The sequence below is a fragment of the Callospermophilus lateralis genome, unplaced genomic scaffold (assembly GCF_048772815.1).
Source record: "Callospermophilus lateralis isolate mCalLat2 unplaced genomic scaffold, mCalLat2.hap1 Scaffold_63, whole genome shotgun sequence".
Classification (NCBI taxonomy): domain Eukaryota; kingdom Metazoa; phylum Chordata; class Mammalia; order Rodentia; family Sciuridae; genus Callospermophilus; species Callospermophilus lateralis.
Window position 1 is genome coordinate 12155902 of NW_027514713.1, and position 25068 is coordinate 12180969.

General features: G+C 41.9%; 1 pseudogene; it reads left to right on the forward strand.

Moving 5' to 3' along the window:
• The first annotated feature begins 12573 nt into the window (after nucleotides 1-12573).
• The window catches only part of LOC143389684 (kinesin-like protein KIF26B), a 48887-nt pseudogene continuing 36392 nt past the window's right edge, over nucleotides 12574-25068 (forward strand).

The following is a 25068-nucleotide window of genomic DNA, read 5'->3' on the forward strand; positions in this document are numbered from 1 at the left end:
TCTAGAATTAGTCTCATTTTAGAAAACATATATCTAAAAGCCTAAAACGTTCCACATGTCTACAGTTTTTGTTTTACCTGCCCACCTTAATTACTGCTCCTCTCTGCGCATGGCAGACAGGCCGTCCATGCTCCCTGTATCACCATTTAAGAAAGAACATTCTAGAAGTCTTTTGTGATCTTGCTTCCAGAGAAAAACTGACAAAGCTGTCATAGTAACACCATGTTCAAACTGCTTCACATGCTAATTGCCATCAGTCTCCTGCTGGAGTCTCAGGTGTCCATTTAATGGCAGCTGCTGGTGTGTAGAAACTGGGTAAATGAGGTCAGCCACATAGGCATGCTGAGGTGCTGGGTAAAACAAAGACCTGCCAGAGTATTCTGAATAACTTTCACATGTCTTTGGTCTTGGATTCAAGTTGGAAGCTTGGGTCCATCATATTAGAAGTTTACTGAAGCAGGGTAAGAGCCTCAGTTCAACCAGCCCTCTGGAGTTTGTTGTCCTTTGTGATGAGGCAGAGACAGTCATGTCCCTGTTCTGCTCACCTGTCTTTCACAGCACGCTTCTAGAAGGTTCAAATGGGTGCTCTAGAATTAGGATCAGGCCCTAAGATACACCCTCACACACTGCCTGACTTCTTTCTGCCAGTGCCTTTCATTCCAGAGAGGAAAACACTGTGAGATGAGAACGACTGTTAGCTACCAATTTTTTCTTGTGTGTCTCTTGCAGGAGTCCTGTGGAATCTCTCCTCATGTGATACACTCAAAATGCCAATCATCGAGGACGCCCTGGCAGTATTGACCAACACGGTGATTATTTCAGGCTGGGAAATTTCCCTCTTCTGGATGATCGGAAAATATAGCTGCATTCATTACAGGTGCTGTGCAATACCACTGGGTGCCTAAGGTCAGTCCTGCGGCACAAGGGCTTGCTCCTGCCATCTTCCCTGGGTCCTTTTGGGTCAGGCACTCTTCCTTGTAGTTTTCGCTGCTGTCTTCCTAGGGGTAGGATTGTTCTGCAAAGATGAGTGTTGATGTGGCAGTACAGTATAAGAAGCTAAACAAAAGTTTTTAATCCTGCACTGAACTGGTGTAGGCATCTTCCACTGTCCTGTACCTACACCTGTGTCTGACTTATTTCACATAATTTTTTCAGTCTTGGGCCCAAAACACATATTTTATCTAACCAAATATAAGTCGCTTTAATTGAAAACAATAGTTTTGGGTCATTTGATGTAATATCATGCATGTAGAATAACCAGACAGGCCAGTTGCTTGGGGAGTCAACAACAGATGTGCAAGGACCTACTTAACTATCACCAGTAGCTCTTTTTGTTTCTGTTTTTCAATTCTCTGTGTGACTGTGCAAGTCTGTGGTTCTTAGAAAGAGCTGTTTCATAAGGCCTGTTGTGTTAAATGCTTTTTTAAATAATAGAAGTTGTAAATATGTGGTAATTCTCTCCTAAAGCATTTTTATAAAATTATCCCTTAGAAATCTGTTGAGACTTCTTAGAGCCTCTTTATGCCTTGTTTAATTTTGACTCCTATGCAAGAAAGTAATAATCAAGATACAGTTATACACTCTGGAACCTGTGCTCCCAAGGATGTTGCATTTTGTGTCAAAGCTGGAAATCTCCCCAGGATAAGGTTAATCATGGGATGGGGCTCAGGAGGGGGTATTAATTTTATGACTTCTTCAATTGTTACCCTTCAGAAACCTCTTGCCTCACCAGGAAAAACGTAACTCTTCCAAAGCTCAAGCTGCAGGCATTCCCACCTTTTATGGCTGATCTTTCTAGATCAGTTATTTCCACTTACTACAATTAGTTTTTCCCTCCCTGCTGCCGCTGACTTACCAAGCCTGTCATGGTTCTTAATGACTTCTGTGTGTCGCAGACTCAATGGCAGAAGAGTAGAGAGCCAGTTAGTCTATCAGTTGAAATCTGAGTACCACAGGAGCATGATTATATCTTTTCTTGATGTCTGACTCAAGGCTTGGGGTGCTGCCATTAAGAGCATACACATGTATTGCTGTGATGAAAAAGTAGCTAAGAAGCTAGACTGGTGCATGTCAAGGGCCCCCTTTGTAAGCCCTCAGCTGAGGGTGAGGTGAGAACAAGGGTAGGTCAGACTCAGGAGACTCTTCATCCTTCTCTGCTCACTCAGAGCTTTGGCTTTTGCTGCTGGCTAGAAGTGGTAGCAACACAGGAAGCACGAGAAGAGAGCATTTGGTTTGGAAAGAGTTTGTTGTAGCCAGAGCAGGTTTCCTTAGACAACATGCAATCAGGGCTTGTGATTTCCCATGTTTCTGGGTTTTTCAGGCGAGTGACAAACTAAAACACATCAAAATCAGTGAAACTTTAACTTCTCCCTTAATTCATTAAACTTCCATCCTCCTACAAAAAGCAGTATGATTTCGCATTTCTTACTTGTCTTTGTTTTTTGTAGTCATTGTGTGTTTGGGTACAGGGGATTGAACCCAAGGTGCTTACCCACTGATCTACATCCACAGACCTATTTTTATATTTTATTTAGAGACAGAGTCTTGATGAGTTGCTTAGGGGCTCCTCTCAGTTGCTGAGGCTGGCTTTGAACCTGGATCCTCCTGCCTCAGCCTCCTGAGCCACTGGGATCACAGGTGTGCACTACCATGCCCGGGGCTCCTCTCTTGTTTGAATGTGTTTATGAATCATATCACTTTGATGATCAGGTTTGGCTGGGAGAGGAAGAAAGCAGCCCTGGAGGAGGCCAAAATTAAGTTATCAAAGTGTGAATGGATATAAGCTTTCAAGGAATTTGTTTTTCCATTTATTGAAAAATAATGTTGACAATATACCCAAATGGGTGCAAATGCCTCCATTATGATAGAAAATTTTAGGTTTTAGTATGAGCTTATTTACATTCTTGCTTTTGCTAGAAACTCCTAGATCTTTATTCACATTTTTTTTAAATCTTCCTAGGCTGATTTTGCTTACAGTAGTTTTATCTTGTAAGCATTTGCCAACCACTTAGTGTGTGCCTTGGGGAACCAGACAGGAGGCAAGAGGTCAACACAGCAGCTCCTGCACTTTAGAAACTCGTGCCTAGTGGAAGAAAGGGCCGTCCATACAGTTAGCCTTAAGGTGGTGTCCTACTCTCAGGCTGACTCCATGGTTAGGGTAGCATAGGAGGAAAACTGCCAGGGGAGTCAAAAACTCGGTCAGGTGTGGTAAAAAATGACCTCGAGGATCAGGTGATATTGGGCCAGGCATGGAGAGGACTGCCCCAATGGGTGCAAGGGAAAGCATCCTGGCCAAAAAGAGCAGCTGGCATGGTCTAGTACAGGCCTGGGAGAAGTCCAGGAATTCTGAGGTGCATTGTCCTTAGAGACTAGACTCTTAAGTCAACCTTCAACAATTATTATTATTTATAGAATCTCTGCCTTCCAAGGACCTGAAAGTTTTGATCCAAATATATTCAAGCCACCTACTGGGTGGCCTCTACTTGGCCAACATCCCTCTTGCTTTAAAAGGCCAAATGCTTTCTTCCTCTCTCCAATTCCTTCCATTCCATTTCCCTCTGCTAAGGCCTTGCTGTGGTCTGGATTGACTTGGCCCCCAGAGTTGCTGTGCTTGGTCCTCAGTGTGGTGAGGAGGAGAGATGGTGGGGCCTTTCAGAGATGGGGCTCTGGTGGGAAGGGATTGATGTGGTGGGGAGGACCTGGTTAGTTCCTTTGAGACAGATTGTTGTTAAAAGACTGATCCTGGTCCATGAATCTCTGTGGCTTCTCGTTTTGCCACATGATCTCTTCCATACAAACTCCTGCCTTTGTAGTATCACTGCCAGGAAGCCCTGAACAGAGCTGAACAGATGGGACTGGCCAGTCCTGGACTTGCAGTCTCCAAAACTCTGACCTAAATGATCCCAGTCCCTTTTTAAATAAACTACCCAGATTCAATTCTTTTTTGTAATAACAGAAAACAGAATAAGACAGAATTTAAGTATAGAGTGGCAAGTGGCTTGGACAGAGTTAGTCTCATAGCCCAATCTTGAATCTTCATTTAGACAGTTATAGTTGCCTTTTCTTTTCTTTAAGAGAAGGCTATTTTTAAGGAATATCCTGGACAATGAAATTGACATGATTTTTACAGTACTCAGACTCCTCCATCATTGGATAAAGTTAAGATAAGTTGATATTTTGGGCTTGTTTCCATTAACTGTATATTCAGGAATGGATAAAGAAAATGAAATATAAAAGAAAATAAAACTCTTCCCAGGATAGTATTTACTAAGCCAGTGTATCTTACCAGTCCAGTAGGAGCATGTGGTAGAGAAGACCTATCACTTCACTATTAGAAATCATTACTCTTGATTTTTGTTCCTAAAGAATTCATACGTGTTATGTCATCTTGGGTGAGAAGCCAAGGTTAAAGATTTAAGCAGTTGCTATAAAGAGATCACATTTTTATTGTTTTTCAGAAAGAAAATATAATTTTATGAATGCAAATTTCACTGCTCCTAAATGTCCAAAAAAATGCTTAGCAAAGGGAAATCTGAGAGATAAGTCTGTGCCTCTGTCATATGGAGCTGAGAGGCTGATGTCATCCTGCCTTTATGAGCTTCTATCTCGGGAGACTGAGTCCACTTTCTTGTGCTGTCTCTTGAGCAGTGGGTGTGGTCCAGCATCCATGGCAGTGGCTCCAGACCCTGCCTGGGGAAGGAGCCAGCTTCATGGTACCTTCTAGAGAGAGGAACCACTTGCCTCCGCCTTCTCTAAAAGGCAGGAAACACCTTCATGGAAAAGTCCTGGCATGTTGACACAGCAAAAACTTAAGCACATAGCAAATATAATATGAAAAGTGGATGCCCTTAGTCCTTTTCCATTTAAAATTCATTTTGGAATAGGAAATGGATTTTTTCTCAAGCAGATATATCTATTTGTTCCTGAAGTATCTATATGTCACTGAGGAAAGAGGACAGAAATGAAAAAAATAATCTCTTACATTTTGTTGGAGAAGTGGGTTGATGAGAGTGATGGTGGCCGGCTTGTGGGAGGGAATGGGTTAACGTTGTGAGATCAGGAGCAGGACAGGAAGGGCTTCATTCCCTACTGTGCCCCAACTCATGCTCACCTTCCTCATTTCTTCCCCTTCTCTCATTGTGTCTTTTGCTCCAATTCTGCCTGATTCAAGCTTTAATATCTGATATTTTAAAATATGGTTCAGCCTGATATAGTGGTGCATGCCTGTAATCCCAGCAGCTCGTGAGGCTGAGGCAGGAGGATTGCAAGTTCAATGCCAGCCTCAGTAGCAGTGAGGTGCTAAGCAACTCAATGAGACCCTGTCTCTAAATAAAATACAAAATAGGCCTGAAGATTGTCTCAGTGCTTGACTGTCTCTGGTACCCACCCCACCAAAATAAAAATAAACATATGGTTCAAAATAAATGTAGCAAATAGTTAAAAAAGACTGAAGACATGTATATGAAGGATATTGCTGATCTTTTCTTCTTCATTTTATGATTAAGAACTCTTCTGGTGAAAGGACTTCAGATAGCCTGTCAGGCTGTGCAGATCTTGAAATGGATTTAGTTTTGTACCCATGACTATTTTGTTGCACACAGTGTAATCAGATGTATCTGTTAACCTTTGGCCAGCACCATCATCGACTTCAACTGAAACCACCCCGTCTGAACACTGATGAGTGAGGTCAGATGGGCTCTGCCTCTGGACAAGTTCATGTCAGCTGGGTCCGTGTGGTGAGCTGAAAATTCATGTCCACCCCTAACCTCAGCTTGTGACATTATTTGGAAATAGGGCCTTTGGAGACATAGTTAATATTAGGTTGTACTTGTCCTTGTAAGAAGAGAAGAGCCACACAGCGAGGTGAACAGGAGGAAGGGAGAAGTGAAGACAGAAGCAGAGGCTTGTCGGATGGAGTGGCAACCAAAGAGGCCAGGAATTGCTGAAGGCTTCCATAAACTAGGAAGAGGGATGGGATCCTTTCATAGGGCCTTCAGAGGCAAGATGACCCCACCAACATCTTGATTCTCGAGTTCTAGACTCCAGAACTCTAAGGGAATACATTTCTGTTGCTTTCAGCCATGGATTTTGTGATGCTTCATACTGGCATCCCCAAGAAAGGTACACATCACCCCAGGAAGAAATGGAGAGACGCCTATAAAACAAGGTAGTCACCTGTGGACACAGCACAGGGAGATAAATGAGTAGATAACTCAGAGAAGTGGCACGGCCTGTCCCAAAATAGTTCCCACACATGGGGACAAACAACCCAGACAGGGACCTGTGTTTTTGTACACAGGCCATTTCCTTCCATGGTTCAGATACAAAACAAAGCAGTATGTGTGAGCAGGACTGAGTTCTTCAAGCCCAGATATGTTCACCTCAGCTGAAGAAGGTTCCATCTAACCTCTTGACTGAATGACCATTCAATAAGGGTCTCCCCACACTGTATCTAACTTCTGTATGTTCTTCTCTCACTGAAGAGCTACCCTGCTCTTATTCTCAGCACTTCAAGCCAGCTTCTCAAGGTGGCTTGGATTTATCTAACAGCCAAAAGTTATTCTGTGTCCTTACACAGGTAGCTTGACATAATATAAGTGTCATTTCTGGAAGTAACTCCAGCAGCTGTGTACAGAATGAATGCTTTCTGTGAAACATAGCTGCATTTCCCACTGAAAATATCACAAATCAATACCCTAAAGATCCCTGTTGTGGCCATTATCATCATTTCAGAGTGAGCTGCAGGTAAAGCCTTGCTAACATCTTCTTTTTCCTGTTAATCTAAGAGGCAGCTCAATAAGAAATTCGGATCTACGTTATTGTATTAGCTGTACTGTATTTAGTCATGGGTACTTGCGACTTTGTCTCCAGCCCAAGCATGTGCACAAGGCTGGGTTTGCTAGCTTCCCCAGGTCATTTTCTGGTGCCCCTGGGTTGTTTATTTATTTTTATTATTCTGTTCCCACTTCAGCATCTTGTCCTAAAGGACAACAATATACAACCCTAATTTTTTCCATCTATCTTTGTGTACACAAGAATGTTATTAAGCCATCAAAGGAGCTGCACTGTGCCTGTGCTTATGAGTATAATTAAACTCAGACCCTCAATTAGTCATTTTAACCCATATAATGGATGAGTGCTCATTCCCACATTGCCACTAATTCTAGAGTGACCTTGAGAAACCCCATCGTAAAGTAATGCAAATGATAATCACGCTCTAGCTGGAATGCTCCAAGGACGTTTATTTTATCCTTTACTCTTGCATTAGCCATGACTAAGGAGGAGAAATAGTACTATTTTTGTGTTAAGGTCAGGTTATTGCCAGTATTTTTCATCTATTCAAAAAGTGTCTTAAAAGTGCTTTTAAAGTGTTGTGTGATGAACTGTGGACTGCCTTACCCCAGTCTCCACCAGGCCAAGGGTGTGCAGCTCTGCCTGGAGTACTGTCTTTCCAGGGTCTCTGGAAGGGACAGGACTTCGTATCTGTGGTGTGAGAACAGAGGAGACACTCACCCCTTGCCCCATCCCTCCCCATCTCCCAGACTCTCTCTGTAAAGCAGAAGAAGTTCTTTACTGGGTATTCTCCATGTTTAATATGATCAGAATACCTAGTTTTCTTGAGTCAAGGCTCAACAGAGAAGGTCATCTACTGTGGAGGAAACAGAATTCACTGGGAGCATGAGCAGGGGTCTTAAGAACTCATCCAACTGGTTGGCACCCACCAGAGCAGCCCCACTGGGGACAGGGCTTCCACTTCCCCAGCATGCCTAGCTCACTGATCCCAAGCCCAGCCAACAGGAGGTGGTGGTCTCTACTTGCATCAGGTTGCTCAGTTGACATGACAGAGTACCTAGGAGAGGGTGGCTGGAGTAATAGAGATGTCTATAAGGATGTAGAGGCCAGGAGTCTGAGTCATGATCATCAGGGTTGGTTCTCTGAGGTCCTTGTCCTTACCTGTAGCTTTCTGTCTTCTCCCTGTGTCTTCCCATGGCTTTCTTTCTGAGTATGTGTCCAAATTTTCTCTTCTTATAAGGATTCCAGTCAAGTTGAATTAAGACCATTGCTAAAGACTTCATGAATTGTTTCTTTAAAGACCCAGTCTTCAAATATAGTCGCATTTTGAAGGACTTCAAGTGAGGACCTTGAGTATGAATTTTAGGGAGATAAAATTCAGCCTGCAGCTCTCATAGTGGGTTTCCCTGTTTCTTTTCACTCTGGGAAATAATTTTTAATAAATGAAACATTCTTATGGCAAGGTCACAATGACCAGTATGAAGCATATTTGATTCATGTGCAATACAAATAAAAATCATACTTATTCTCTAACTTTTAAAAAAGCTAATGTTATTAGTCTCTATTTCCAGATGGAAGTGATCATAAAAGTAGTCTATAGAAAATTTTCCATACACAAGCTAACACTCTCACAAAAGTTCCTGTATGAGGGACTTTCAGAAAAGTCCTTATATAGAAGACTATAAAGGCCAATTAATGAGTACTGGACTTTTTTTTTTTTGGCATAGTTAACTGATGAAATCAATAGTTTCATTTAGTGATAAAAGATGACTTTCAGAGAATCTCGGTACATATTCATCATCAATTCTAATTGATGAATCAAAGAGTAAATAAAATGACCTCTGATTAAGAATTAGGTGGTCTGCATTTGTACCCCAGATTTGCAGCATCTTGTCCAGTGTCCTGAAGGAAACGTGGCAGCTTTATCTTGGCGTCAGTTTCCTGACTTTGAAGAAACGTTTGGACTGCACACCTTCATAAGGTGACAAAGAAACTACAACACAGTTGGGGTATTTGCTAGCTGACCCCAGACATTCTCTAAGTGAGGATCCAGAAGAGATATACCCAAGTGGGCATATCTCTTCTGGATATGTCCACTTGGGTCCCCAAGTGGGTTCTCCTCAGGAAGTGCCATGTCTCTGTGGCCCAGCTGTGGCCTTACTGGTGTAATACTGGACCTTGAAACTGCAAGACCATCGGGAGGAAATTAATTTCTGAAAGAGCCCCTTCTAGAAGCCCATTCTGATGTTTCTATAACATGCATGTTGCCTAATGCAGCTGTCCCAATAATCCTGTGAGGCAGGAATTCTGATCCTGTTTACAGATCCAGAAGCTGATGCTCATAGAATAAGCATAACTTCCCCGAGACATACAGCTTGCAACTGAAAGAAGAATGCATATAAAGCCCAGATTGCATGATGATGCCTTTAGGTCCCTGCCACTCTGCTGTGTTCCACAAGACAGAGACCAAGCGATGACCCCAAGGATGTGCATATGTGTTTGTTTACAGTGAGGGCAGATGTGACACTCAGTCCACATTCTGGGTCTAAACACCAAGTTGGAATTGATAGTCGATAAAAGAAATTTACTTAGGGAAAACACCTGAGAGGAAAATGGGAGGGAACCAAAGAGAACTGGGAGGACCCCCAGTGCCTTCTCCTGCAATACTCTAAGAGGACCCCTCAGGTGATGGTCCTGCTGAGGGGGGTGGAGAGCAGGCCAGGCTGAAGGATCCAAGGGCAGGAGGGGCACAGTGCCTGTGTGCACTTTTGGGGGCCAGCAAGTGGCTCTGTGTGGATTGCCAGGGAGAGGTTGACAAAGAGGGTCTTGAGAGGGGACAGTTTAGTGGGAGTTGAGGTGGGTGAGGAAGGAGGGTCATGTTTCTGTGGAACCATGGAAGCTCGACTAGCAGGAAGTGCCTCTGTGCTCTAGAAATGTGGCAGTGTTCACGGGGGAGGAGAAGGACGGGGGCGGGTTAGGAGGTGGCATGGGGCAGGAGGTACCTAGGACAGCACTGGGCCCCTTTGCTTATCCTGGACTGGGTCCTAGAAGCTACAGAAAGAGCATCAGTCAGGGACAATATCATTGAGTTGAACGTGATGTTGATATGAGATGAAATCCAACTGTATAGGAGCTGCATCCATTCCCAATCTGACTGCAGACCTCGGCTGGGTAACCTGGGGTCACTGAGGTAGCAGCTCTGTGTCTCAGTGTCTCTGTCTGTAAGTGGGAATGGGCATGTCATGCAGGGCTGGGTTGAGGCTAAAGCGAGACCAAATGAGCTATGCCAGGTTGGAGCCCATCTTTACCTAAAATGGTGATATGTTCATTATGGATTTTTTTTTGCATCAATTTTGATGAAAAGTTATTTCCTTAAAATGTTATTTATCACAAACATGTGATCACACACAACACTACTGAACTATATAAAATGGTTAAGAAGGTAGTTTTGTGTCTGTTTTACCCAAATTTTACATTAAAATAATTAATGAATTTTTTTAGTGCCCTCTTAGCATTCCGAGCTGTAAACAGACAGTTGAGTTTCCATCTGTTTTCTGTGTCATATTTTTCAGTGAAGCCTGAACTTGGCAGAAAAAAAAGGGGTTTGATTATTGGGCTGCCAAGTCAATAATTGAGCCTGAGTGATAATAATGTGTGACAACACATGTGCTGGAATGAGCAGAAGTCAAGGGGGAAAGAGGAGGGAGGAGGAATAGAGGTCTGTTAGTTCAGACTTCCTCTCCAGCACCAGCAAAACAGCCCACTGAACAGATCCAGAAACTGAGGATCAGAGAGTCTCAATGTATTTTGCAAAGCCAGGCAGATAAAAAGATTTGAAATGCCACACCAGAGTTCTCTGCTGCCCCAGGAATGCCTTAGGGAGTAGAAAATATTTCCATTATTTATAAACAAATGATGACATTGATATGCATAAACTCATATGGGAGAAGATCAGGACCTGACAAGGATGTATCCTGATGTGCACCTTGTGCTCTCCATACCCTCTTCCTGGGTCTTCCAGAATGCCGACTGCCTTCAACTCCAGACTTTTTGCTTGAAATTCCTATGACATGCTTGAGATAGGAATGTTATCCTGGTTTCTTTCTAATTTCCCTGTGGAATAGAGGTAAAGAAGGAGAAGGCACCAGGAGAATGTGCTACTGCTGGCTTCCCTTTTTATCTCCCTTCTGTAGCTAAAGTCCATTAATATTGGCATCACTTATTCTTTCTTTCTCCTTTAATTTTATCAAGTTATCATTGATTTGACAGTCAAAGAAATCAGTCACAATCCACCATGCATATTCATTCACAGACCAACAGTGGCTGTGGATGAAGACAGGTACCGTGGAGGACGGCCTGCTGCCAGTTTGAGCTCTGGAGTGCAGGCACAGCTGGCCTCAGGCACCTATTGGATTTCTCTTGACCATCAGTCAGAGGTGTCCTTCACGATGTCATCTTTCGTGGCTACCCATTCTTTCTTCACCCTGTGTTCTTGCATAGTCAAATGCAAGCCGTTCAAGTCACTCTTTATTAGATCTTCATCTGCTCTTAGGATAATTAAGCTTCCCTAAAGGAAATTTTTACTGAAGTTGATTTCCAAAGATTAGAGCCCCTACCTTCTAGCTTTAGCCCTTTTATTCACCAAAACTCTCAAGAGGGAACTCTGAGCACTCAGGAATGAGGTACAGTTAATCATATTAACATGCAATTATTGTTAATTACTCTGAACTTTTCTACTATTATATCCACCAACACTTCACAAAATGAAAAAATAATTTCCTTGCTTGTATGTGCTTTTAAAGCAACCAAACAATATGAAAGGAATCAAATAAGCCTGCTTTCCTTCCCTTACTTTCTTAACCTAGAAGTAAACCAGTTAACTGTTTTATGTGTACATTCCAGAAAATGTATGTGTTTGTGGTTTGGGGCTTTTTGTTTTGGAGTTTTTGTTTGTTTGTTTGTTTTTGGTAAATCCAATATGCATCAATTTAACTATGTAAATACTCTCCCAACACTAGGTAGAGGCAAATTATCCTATACACTGCATGAATTTTGGACAAGGGTCTCTATTTCCATTTCGATTTCCCATTGTTTACCCCAAGGAGCATCAGTAATTCTTCTGTAGCTGGGAATGAATGGGCTCTCCTCCTGTCCTTCTCCATATGAGTGTGTCATCATAGTAGGAACTTTGAAGTGCTGGCAAACAGCACAGGTGTCCCTCCATACTTAGTTCTTGGGAATCATTAGTAGATTCTCAAGCAAGCTTGAACTTTATTAGCCCATATAATGAATGAAAACAACTTCAATGTGTTGTTTGCAAACAATTATTAGAATAAAGGTTTAGAATGTTGTGAGACTCACACTAACCTCCACGTTCTCAAGCCTTACTAATAACATCAGGATGCAGGTAGTCCCAAAGCACAAAGAGGCAGTGAGAGGCTTGCTCTGCCATTGATCCTCCCGAGTTCCCCTGCTGTGTCAGGACTTCACTGACCAGGTTAAACATGTGACCTTGAAGAATGGAGGGCATTCCACCACTGGCACAGTGGAGCCTGTGTCAGAGGAGAACCACCCCACCGAATCCAGCAACCTGCAAATATGTTGCCTTGCCTGACAAAAGCAATTTTGAAGATGTAAGTAAGAACAAGGGACCTTGAGATGGGAGACTGTCACAAAAATTCGGCCTGGGCCCAATCTAAGCATGTGAATGAGACCGCAGAAGCAGAGAACTTTCTCTGGTTGGAGTCCGAGTAATCTTAAGAATTAAAGATTGGGCATACCATGGCTGGCTTTGAAGGTGGAGGAAGCCAGATGCAAGCCAAGGAATATAGGCAGCCCACAGAAATTGGGAAAGTCCTCAGGTGACAGCCAGAAAAGAATTGGGGATTTCAGTCCTATGACCACCAAAAACTGTATTTTCTCAATATGTTGAATACTCAAGGAAATGCATTATCCCCTAGAGATGGGAAAGTATCTGTCCTATTGACACCTTGACCTTAGCCCTGGAGACACACCTATGAAGGGCTTCTTTTAGTCAGCTCTTTGCTACTGTGACTAAAACCCCAACCACAACAATTGTAGAGAAGGAAGAGTTTATTTTGGGGCTCACAGTTTCAGAGGTCTCGGTCCATTGATAGCCAGCTTTGTTCCTTGGGGCTCTAGGTGAGACAAAACATCATGGTGGAAGAGTATAGTGCAGGGAAGCAGCTCACATGACTATCAGGAAGCAGAGAGAGAGAGAAACTCCACTGGGTACAAAACATACACCCCCAAAGGCACACCCCCAGTGGCCACCTACTCCAGACATACCCTGCCTGCCTTCAGTTACTACTCAGTCAATCCCATAAGGTAATGAATGCACTGATTGTGTTAAGGTTCTCATAATCCAATCATTTCTCCTCTGAACTTTCTTGCATTGTCTCACACATGAGATTTGGGGGGACACCTCACATCTAAACCATAACATGTAATCTGATGAATTTATATTGTTTTAAGCTGCAAGATTAGAAGTAATTTGATTATTGTGGCAATAGATGGTTTTTTTTTTGGTTATTAAATAGCTTCTGTTTCATATCTGGATAGACTGCTAACTTTGGTGGTATGTTCCATAGGTCGTCGTGGATATTGGGACTGTTCCCAATATAGCATTTCCATATGTAGATAAGGAATTCCTTGCTAGCAAACATCATCATTGTGTTTGCTAAGGGTCTGTCTTTAACATGCCTGACTCATCATCACCACCTGCTTCCCTTTTCAAAAGCATTCTTCCTCCTGTGCCAAAGTCAGAGGGCATCCCAGACCCACTGTTCACTTGTCTTTTCCTGATTTATTTCTCAGTGTTTATCTACAACTATGTGGAAATAAGAAACCAAGGCTTGGAGAGCTACCGTGTTAAGTTTATCAGGATTAATCTTGTTCTTGGACATGGAAAGACATCAAGCAAGGAAATACAAGGCAAGTCCTGAACATCTTGGGGCCTGTATGCTATTTGTAGTCTTTTCCAAATCATAACTTCCTTTAGACTATGATGCAACTGCTTGGCTAAGCTGGAATGAAGAAAAAAAGAGTTGTATATTTTTTATACCAAAGTTGATAAAGTTTCTGACTTTAGAGCAACATTTCATCAATAAAATTGAGACAATGCCTGTTAGTCAGTAAGTAGAAATGGAACAATGGATGCATTAATCTCTCACAGCTTCTCTGTCCTTCATCCCTCCTGACAAATCTAGGGTTAGTTTAGTATTCCTGAGGTTTGATTATGGATACAGTGTTGGCAGTTCAACAGCTATTTATCAAGCTCCACACCAGGTACTGAGCTAGATGCTGATGACCTGAAGAAGAAAGGCCCATTCTCCATTCTTATGCATATGCAGGGAGGAGCATTGGTTGGGTGGGGTTGTGATAGGGAGCCTTGAGTGAGTGGATGAGTCTTGGTGAGGACTTTGAGTTTGACTCTGAGTGAAATGGAACTTCATGGGGAGGACTCAAGTGCCAGTGAACATTTTCGAGAATCACTATACCCCCTGTGTTGTGCCTCCTGGGGAGGCAGGGGATTGAGGAAAGAGGACAGAGGCAAAGGACAGCAGATTGTGATGCAAGCACAAGGCAGTGGCCTGGGGGATTCTGGAAGTGCTTTGGAGTTGGAGCCACTGGATTTGCTGACTGACTGGATGCGAGTGTGTGGGAAAGGGAGGAGTCGAGGGTGTGCCAAACCCAGGCCTACTGAGTGAAGTAGGGTTTAGGTACATGAGGACCTAACCATTAAGGAAACCCCAAGTCAGCCTCCAGTTGGCACTGCCCCACTTTATCCCCATTTCACTTTCACCTGTCTTCCCCCCATTAATTTTTTTGATTTACTCCTTTTGAGCATCACTTGATCACTGCAGTTGTGAATATAATTTGCACTGGTTAATTTTACTCTTCTTGATCTTTCCCTGTTCATCACCATTTTAACTCAAAGTCTCCAATGCAAGGGAAACTCAGAATTTAAAAGAAAACTAACAAAAAGGCTGGCTGACTTCGTGCTGAGTGCTCTAACAAAATATGTTAGTCTGGGTAATCTATAAGCAAGAGTAACTTTTGCTCAGTTCTAGAGATGGAGAAGTCTAAGGTCAAGGTGCTGGCAGACTCAGTGTCTGGTGAGTGCTCACTCCTTGATTCAAAAATGGGGCCTTTAGCTGGATGCAGTGACAATGCCTTTAATCCCAGTGGCTCAGGAGGCTGAGGCAGGAGGATCATAACTTCAAAGTCAGCCTCAGCAATAGCAAGGAGCTATGCAACTCAGTGAGATCCTGTCTCTAAATAAAATACAAATAGTGCTGGGGATATGGCTCAGTGGTCAAGTGCCCCTGAGTTTAATTCCTGATAACTGACCCCTCCCCTGAAAAATGGGGCTTTTATGTACCCTCACATAATAGAAGGGGAAAAGAAACTCCTTTAGCCTCTTTTACAAGGGCACTGATCAACTGCATTAATGAGGGCTCCCTCAACCTGATCACCTCTCTAAAGCTCTCATCTCTTAATACCATGACCTTGGGGGTTAATTTTTAACATATGTATTTTGGGAGACAGAGCATTCAGAACTTAGCATTGGCCAATGCTGACTCCCCCCATGATACATATCAGATGGAGGATGGGTTACACTTGTGGCTTAATCTTGCCACACAGTAAGTGACCAGTGCAGATGGGGAGTGCTAACCATGGCCACACTGTCCTTGAGATGTATCCATGTGCAGAACCATTGTTCTAAGACTGCTGCAATTCTAAATTTCTTCCATTGTAGTAACCTTGCACTATATATTTTATTTTTAACATTCTATATAAATATTCCATGATAAATATTTGTAATTAAAACTGATAGTGCAGTGTGTTTCTTGGAGAATTTTAACAAATTACTGGATTAAGTGAAATCATTTTTGATCATTAGGTCTACTATTCTAATAGTTAGTATGTTTGCATGATATATAAGAATCCTCTCCCTGCATTTCTTCTTATGCAAAAATTAAATCTATTCTGTCTCCTCATAAATTGTTTTGTTCAACATATCTCTAAGAACTTTCCATGTACATATAAGAGATTGGTCAAAGGGGGAATAAAATGAGCATTAGAATAAAATGAGCATTCTCTTGTATAAAGTAGAAATGTAATCTTATCATTTTTCTTACTTTCTTCCATCCCCTACCATCTCCACACTAGATATTTTTTCTTCTCAAAGAGTGGACCACAGACGTTAGCCATGGTTTTTTAACTAATCTAATCTAACTAATCATTTTTTTAACTAATCACTAGCCCAAACTTCCATTTGTTTCTAATGTCATATTCACCTAGCTAGAACCACACCATCATCGCTGGCCAAGCTGTTTAAGTCAGCATTTTCTAGCATCGCATGTTCTGTAGATCAAGTAAAAGACCACCAAGCGAGTTTTCAGAACTTCTGAGTTTATGAGGTAACAAGTCACAGAGATGGGTAATTTTCTTAGTGATTAAAGGAAAACTGGTTTTATTTTTAATCACTTTCTCTCAATTTTGACACAGTACTTAAGCTGTTTTGATCTAAGGACTGCTTTTATTAGCATTTTAAGCAGTGTTTCCCCCTAGGGAATAGATGTAGGAATATTGACTTAGTTGGGACGAGGGACTTATAAAACACAGGAGTTTGCTTCTCACCACTCTGAGATCAGAGTGGCAGTGTAATTGTGTTCTTATGAGAGTTCTTCACCAGGTTGCAGACAATTGACTTCCCCTGGGATCTTGCTTGCTCTCTTTTTTTTTTTTAATTTTTCTTTTGGTACTGAGGATTGAACCCAGGGACACTTTGTCACTAAGCTACATCCCAAGCCATTTTTATTTTACATTTTGAGACAGGGTCTTGCTAAGTTGCTGAGGCTGGTCTCAAAATTGCAGTCCTCCTGCCTCAGCCTCCTGAGTCACTGGAATGATAGGCATGCACCTGAGATTTCTTTCTTAAGGGCACTAACACCGTGCATGACGGCCTCACTTTTTGCTTAATTGATTTGTTTTTCCTTTGTTTCTTTCTGGTTATACTTAACAAGAAAATTGCTTTTGACATAATTATAAAAGCATGAAATATAATTTGCTCTAATTCCATCCCCAGTACTTCCACTTTCCCTCCTTCTCTCTTTTCTCCTATTCCCTTCCCTCTACTGACTTTTCTGCTGTTTACTTATAGTTTTCTTTTATTAGTATGAAGGCCCCACTCTTATGACCTAATCAACTCTCAAAGGCTCCTCCTTCTCCTAATACCATCACTTTGAGAGGATTTCAACATGAGAATTTGTTACAGAGGACAGAAACATTCAGTCCATCACAAAGACCAAAGCTGCAGAGAGAGATGGACACCCGCAGCCACTGTCCTGGAGCCCCTGAGAAGCTGGGACCTTCTCTTCCCCATTCCCTATCATGTGTAGCTGCTGCCAATTCTTTCACCACAGCGGGCTGGGCAAGGCACTGAACAGTTTAGGGAGCTGCTGAGGGCAGCAGTTCAACCTTGAATTCCCAGGCTACAGTGATCCTTGGGAGGGTTGGGTGGGGAAGAAGAGGAGGAGGCACAGACCACTGGCACATCTTTGCCTCTGAATATACCTTCAGTTTTCTGATGGTGGTTGTTGGTGTTTCATAAGCTATCAGTGAGTGATCTGAGCATTCATAAAACCAAGAAGAGCCATCAAGGAAAGCTTACCATCTAGATAAGTGAGCTTTAAAAATCACATGTATTCTCAGCTTTAATCAGACTTTGAAGTATGCATTATTAAATTTTCTTACAAGTAAATAAATTGAAAGATTACATGATTGCATATGGGGAATTTGGTGAGGAATCAACATAAAAGTTAGGAAGTTTGTTTTAATACGTGCTATTAATAATCCAGAACATAATGCCAAATCTTGAATGTCTTCAAACACACAATCTGACATTTAAAAGGGAGGTAGCCAATTACCAATAATCCCTTGTTAGTTGTGTTCTTCCACTTCTTAGAAAATGGAGAACTTGAAATGGAAAGAATTGGTTCACATTGTTATTGCTCATGATTTGCTGAGGATACAATGCTTGTTTTCCTGAAAACCACCTGCTTGGTGAAGTGAATATTGCATTCTATTTTGCAATATTTCTTAGCATATATTATGTACCCAGTGAATGAATGAATGAATGAATGAATGAATATATATATATGTATGTAGGTGTGTGTGTGAGTGTGTGTGTGCGTGCGCGCGTGTGTGTGTGTGTGTGTGTGTTGTGTGTATAATCTAGATTAGCAGAGAAGAAAGAAAACTTGCTTTATCCATTTTTAATTTTATTTGCTTCTGGCCCATGACATTTTCATTTTGCTATTGTTGCATTTGTGACTGGGCCATGTCAGGTAAAATGTTGAACAACTTGCAGCAGTGGTGGTGGTGGGTGGTCTTGACAGGAAGATGGTATGCTGGATCCAAGGATGAGGGTGAGGGCCTTCCAATGTGAGATAGGATTCTGAGATTCTGAGCCCACCACAAATATGGAAGAGGAGAACTTTGGGGGCATTATTGGATAACAGGGTAGGTGGGCATTCACCCACGAGTTGAACTACATAGTACCATTTTCAGCTTCAGAACTTGTCACAAAACTAAACAAAGCCTAATGAGTACAGCTCCCACCCCAAGTGAGGAAACAACAGCGATGGCGAGCACGTGCGTGTTTGTGGAGTGCAAAGGACCACATGCACAATTAGGTTTGCAACTAATGGTTTTAGCCACAGCGCATTTGCTCTTTTATCCCCCTTCTAATTTTCTTGTAATTTTGCCCAATGGGAAACTTCTAGCAGATGTTTCATAGAGCAGTTCACTATATGGTGACCATCAACTTTAATTGGAATTATGTAGCTAAACCCTAGGTAGCACTTGACAGGGAGAGGGTGTCTTGCTAAGTCAGGTATCTCTGGTTCCGCTCTGGGTTTTGTGGAACAATGTTCCCTCATGCATGGCTGACTCCAGAAGGCATGGACCCAGGCAGTTTTAAGAGGGCAGTGTTTAATAGTCAATGAAGGAGGAGCTCACCTGTCTCTTTCTGATGATTTACATTTATGAGGGGACGTGGGGAATATGGTACGAATTCAGCAACTACTGCTCTGAGTGCAGAATGGCAGTGGAGTTCACCACCAGCCCCAGTCAGTAGCTGGGCTTTGGCCACTGAAGAATTCTGTCAATGAATATCAACAGTAATTACTGAGACATCATGATTCTTATTTATAAAGAAATTGCCTTCCTTGCGAAAAGACAGTAAGGAGCATTGTAATTCAAACAGCAAGACTGTGCTAATCTTTTTTAAAAAAATTAGGGGACTTTTTTCCTTGGAAATTGTTCTGACTTGACTGTGATGAGGTGGCAGCTCTGTACCCAAATGTGGAGAGAGAGGTCAAGAGCTGCTCAGGGACGTTCAGCTTCCCAGTGAAAGTCTACAGAGGTGCAGCTGATCCTAAAATGGATAATAGCACCTGGCACTTGTGGTGGGCATTCCACAGTGTTCTGGTCATTTACTGAAAATAATGAGGCCGCCCTGCCGATGCCACTGGAGCAGGGCTAGCACTCTGCCATTTCTCTCCCCCAGCATGGCATGCTCATTTGTGTGCAGACACAGTTGCAGGCTACACTTCCTGTTCATGGAAGTTGTGGACTCAGGTGTTCAGGGGCCTCTTCTGGCAGAAGTAAAAGATATCAAGCAAATAGAAGGGCATTCTGAGACATGCTGATGCCCACAAATTTGTTGGCATTCTTTGGCATAATGAGATCAAAGATGGGGCAAAAAATAAAGTGGTGTACTTTGGCCTCAAGATGAACATTTCCACATCATATCAGTGTGTCTTATGCAGAGAGCCTCCTTCACATGCTCTGGGATATATCCAGGTGAAGGCAGATGACTGAAGGCAGATGACTTATGCCACTATCTACCCCCTCACACATATGCCCCTAGGAAGAATTTTGATTCTTACCTGGTGGCATTTGGGTACAACTCTTTGACCATATAGAAGGACCTTCTTTACTTGCACTCATCTCGTAGTGCCTGTGGGTCAGGAGTCCAGACACTAACCTGCTTCCCCAGTTGATATCAAGGTGTTGATAAGGATGAGTTCCCTGCCAATGGTTCCAGAGAAGAATCTTCTGATGGCTGGTTACTTCTAGTGTTGGCAGAATCCAATTCCTTGTAGCCACAGGACCGAGGTCTGTTTCCTTGCTGCCCACTCCTCTGGCCTTACCTCCAACCTGCTTCTCTCCCTTCCTTGCATGAAGCCTTCTCTATGTCAGAACGAGAATATCGAATCAAATTCTCTTACTTGGGGTCCCTGTGATTCCAGCCAAAAAAGCAGAGAATGCTTTCTGCCTTTAAGGTTCATGTGATTAGAGTGCAAGGACACAACCTAGGACAATCTCCCTGTTTAAGGTCCAAAACCTTAATTCCATCTGTGGAGTCCCTTTTTCCATGTAAGGCCATCTAGTCACAGATTCCAAAGATTAAGGCATAGACATCTTTGAGAGGCCAGTATTTGACCACCTCTATGGCCCTCAAAGATACATTCATTCCCACATACTTTTATCTCATCCCAAGCTCTCTAAAAATTTATCCCATTACAGCATTTGATTCAAAGTTCTAAATCTCTTCACCTCCAAACTCCAAATCTGATTTATCTAAATCAGGTGTGGACGAGCAATCCACTAAGCAAAGCTCCCAGGAAACAGTCCCATCTATGTGAGACCTGTAAAAATGAAGAAACAGGTTATCTATTTCCAACACAGAGTGGATGTGACAACAGTTAGAGACATTTGAGGTCCAAAAGGGAGGAAGTAGAAAGAAAAGTGGAGTCATGCCCCAAAGCAGCCTGGAAATCCAGCCCAGCAAACTCTACTAGGCTTCAAGGTCAAGGTCTTACCTTTTGTCATTCTCAGCTCTGCCCTCTGCATAAGATGTCAGAGAAAGGTGGCCTTGGAGATGCCACTTGAATGACTTGGATTCACCAAGCAGGTCAGGGATACTTGCTTCTGCCTGCCTTTGCATATCCTTATAGCATCATAAACCTTCACTTGCTTATTGCTGTGGAGCCCCGTGGGGCAGCAGAGCCTCTGGTGATCCTTTCCCAGCACTCACAGCTGCCTACCTATGCCATCTAGTACCTAGAGATGTTTAGGAGAGACACAGCACAGGTAACAGGGCTTGGTAAAGGGCACTGACAAGATTACTCCAGTGAACCAGGAGCTAGCCATGATGTTATGACACAGTGACTGGCTCAGGATACCAATAAAATGGAGGTGGTAAAAAGGGCTTGGTAAAAATGGAGAGGTCTTGTACCAGAACTGGCATTAGATGCAGAATTCTACCTCTTCTTGCCAGGTCCTCCCCTCTGTCAAAGGCTTTAGTGATCTGCTAACCCCACCTCTGAGCAGATGTGCAGATTGGTGTGCACACACCATTTAGCTGGACTGCACCTGAGCCCATATCTGTGATTTTATACCACTCTTCCCATCTACCTTTAAAAATAATTTGCACTGAATTCACATGAGATTTGCTTCCTTGCTGGAAACACATTTAATGCCTTCTGTGTCCTTATTTCTTGATCACAACTCACAATTTTCTGCTATAAATATTAAGGAAATTTACCAATGTCCAATTTTAATTCAATTTTATAGAATTACAATTTAAGGAAAGATTCTATTGAATGAGGTGAATGATAACCCTTCCATCCATTTCAGCCTGTGTTCATTTTCTATTGAACATTGAAGAGTCAAGTTCAAAGGTGATTGTTTCCCAAATCCTTCATATTGCTGGTTGCTGCTTGCAAAATATTTAGTCACATTACACACACACACACACACACGCACACACACACACACGCACACACACACACACACACACACACACACACACACACCTGTTTATCTGTAATCTTCTAAAGGTCAAAGACTAGGTATTATGTTGTCTTTTTATCACAAGATGGCATTGAGTATAGAAAAAGCATATATCTACTTTTTTTTTAACTTGAATGGATTTATTTCTGTAAATTCTTTCTTCCTAGAATAGGTCCACAGCATCCATCTGACAAAATCCATAACTATGAACTTTAGCTCAATATTGTTAAGTATAGGAAAAAAGTTAGACATAACCTGAGTGTCCATTTAGGTGCAAAAAGTCTAAAAAATGTGAATCATGATCTGTTTATAAATGGAACACCAGAAGTCATTTTATGACTAAGTGAGATCTGTAGGTACCATCATAAAAAGAGACAATGATACATTTTCTAAGCATAAATGCAAATTTTCTGAGGAAACAGGTGGTTGAAAAACAAAATCATACCTGCCCAGGTCATTTATTAGGAGTGGAAAATAATCTTGGATGATAAACACCAGTGGTCACAGTGATTTCCTTTGGGAGCTCAAGGACTGTGCTCTCATAGCTCTGCAAGAGAGCTCACAGCATACATTCAACTGAGTAGCCAGACCAGGGAAGGTGCACCTGCTGCAAGTGGCATAGGTGTCCGTTGCTGCTGGCCACCTTATGCCTCTGAGCCAACATCATTCTCTGTACTAGTTAAATCAGATGGAATACACAGTGCTCTCACAGACTATGCTGTGGAGCTTACACCACATGTTCAACTGAATGGACCTCCCGTTTCCCATAAAAAGTGCTTCTGGTGCAGATGGCCAACATGTGGGAGATCAAGCCAGAGAGAAAAACAAAAGATGGGATTTGAGGGACCAAATGCTTCTGGTTCCCTTCCTACTTTCTTATCATTTTAAACCTCCATCATGGATTTTGTATTGGAATTACTGAGGCTGTGACCTTATTTCTGCACTGGTTCCTTACGGTGGGTGGAAAGTACATCATTCTTCTTCAGGTACCTGGTCATGTACAGCAAAAGCTGAGTGCTGTAGTTGAAAAAGTGGTAGATCTTGTGTTTAGGAGGAAAAGGTGAAAAAAGGAAAACCTCATTGCCTACAAAGCAAAGCCCGAAGTTTCACCTAATGTGATTTTTTACCAATTCTGTAATAGTTGAATAAAAGTAGAAACTTAGGTCCAAAGGCTTGTATGAAACCATTACCCATAAAAGAGACAAGCACAAGCACATTTGATAATATATATTATGTCCATTTGATAATATATGTTGTCTCCTGCCACTTGCAGACAATAGGCATATGGGTGGGTGGGTGGGTGTGTCTTGGTCCTTTTACCTTGTCTAGTGAGACTATATTAATCTTTCTTGTGTCTCAACATCATGTACATTTTAATTAAAAATATTTTAAATTTGGGAGCAGACTGGACTAGAATCAAATAGAGACTAGAATATGCTGGAATTAATGTTGACAGCATCTAATGTTGATGGACTGTTCATTCCTGTTATTTTCTGCACATTTTTTGATTACCAGTGAAATTGGTAATTATTTTTTAGTAGTAATTGGACAAAATATCTTTATTGTATTTTTTTATTATTATTATGTCGTGCTGAGGATAGAACCCAGGGCCTTGCACATGCTAGACAAGCGATCTACTGCTGAGCCACAAACCCAGCCCTGTGATTCATATGTTTAATAACTTAAGGAAAAGTCTATGGAATATTAATGGGGAATGACATTAAGGAATGATAGGTTTCTTTTAAAAAATTAAGAAATATTAGTTTTCAGTATTATATGTTTCATTTGGAAATGAGAGGGGTTGTTGTTGCATGATTTTTTATTTCTTTTAATTTCAATAACAAATCCATTTCTGGGCTGAGGATACAGTTCAGTGGTAGAGTATTTGCCTAGCATCTGTGAGGTCTTGGGTTCATTCCCTCTTCCTGCCATCAAAAGTTATTAATTTCTTATAATCAATGTGGTCTGAGTTCAAGGTCTAATCAATCACACCTCTAAAAATTTTATTTATTTAATTTTTGCAGTGCTAGAGATCAAATGAGGGTCTCATAGATGCTAGATAGCCAAGTATTCTACCTCTGAGTCACAACTTCAGTACCCTTGAAAGATATGGGCAGAGGTCATTTCTTTCTGTATATTCAGGACCTAGCAAATTGTTTATCATAGTTGCTTTCCCATATCTAATAAATAGTTGGTTAAAGCTCACCATCAAAGAAGTCTCCCCTAGCTTTTTAACTCCACATCTTCCAAGACTTTACCTTTTCTTTGTCTTCATGGGAGCCATTGTTAGAAAAACACCGAAGCAGATGTTACTGCCTTGGGTTCCTACAAGAATAGTACAAGCTCACAGTATCCCCTTTGTAATGACAAAATGATTATTTCAGCCACCCAGAGCATTCTAGACAATAAGTCATGGCCTACTTGAGTATGCAGAGCTCACAGTCTTCAAGGGTAGCTCCCAAGTGAGAGATTTACACAAACACTACCATCATTCCCCTCTTGAGAAGTGTGTACAGCATTGTTTCTCAAAAAAGATCCACCAGCAACATTCATGTCAACAATTTGAGGCCAAGACTGGCCAAGTCAAGTCAGGCCCATCTGTCAGTTGGGTCAGTATCATGATCCCTGGGATCTCCTTATATTGATAATATCAGATAATGTCGAAGTACTCAGAGCAATATTGTTTGGTCCTAGAAGTGTGTTTGGCTTAAAAGATCTGATAAAGCCAGTCAGTACAGCCAAATACCTTTGGCATGTAGACTAGAATGAGCACTAAGCATCATTTCTGCTTGCAGTTAAGATTAAGCAGGGAAAGCAGCCACCTGTGTGTTGGGATTTTGGAGGGTCTTGTTACAGAGCCCAACACTGCTCCATTCTCAATCCTTTTACAGTAACACACAGAGAGGATTTTTCAGACATGCTATTGGGAGCTGTTTGTTCAACATACATGTATGAAGAAAATAGGATACAGGTAGGCCCGTGCTTGCCCTGGAATTACAAACACAATTACCAAAACACATGAGATAGGACCTCCACATCAGGGCTTTAATTGGGCTGAGGCTATGTCCTCGTTTGCACAGAAGCCTCAGTTTATGCCAATTATCCCCTAGTCCATCTGACTTGTATTGTCTTGAATTTCTCCTCGCTCGCTTTTTTTACTTTTTTATTTTTTAAATTGAACCCTGGCCTTGTGTATGCTAGACAAGCATTCTACCACTGAGCCACATCCCCAGTCCTGGATTTCTCATTTAAAAAAGTATCATTATTAAAACTTTTATTAAAATGAGATGGGAGGGCTGGGGTTGTAGCTCAGTTGTAGAGCACTTGCCTATGGAAAGCATAAAAAATTTAGAAAATAATTTTGTGTGTGTAGTTTCCATTCTTAAA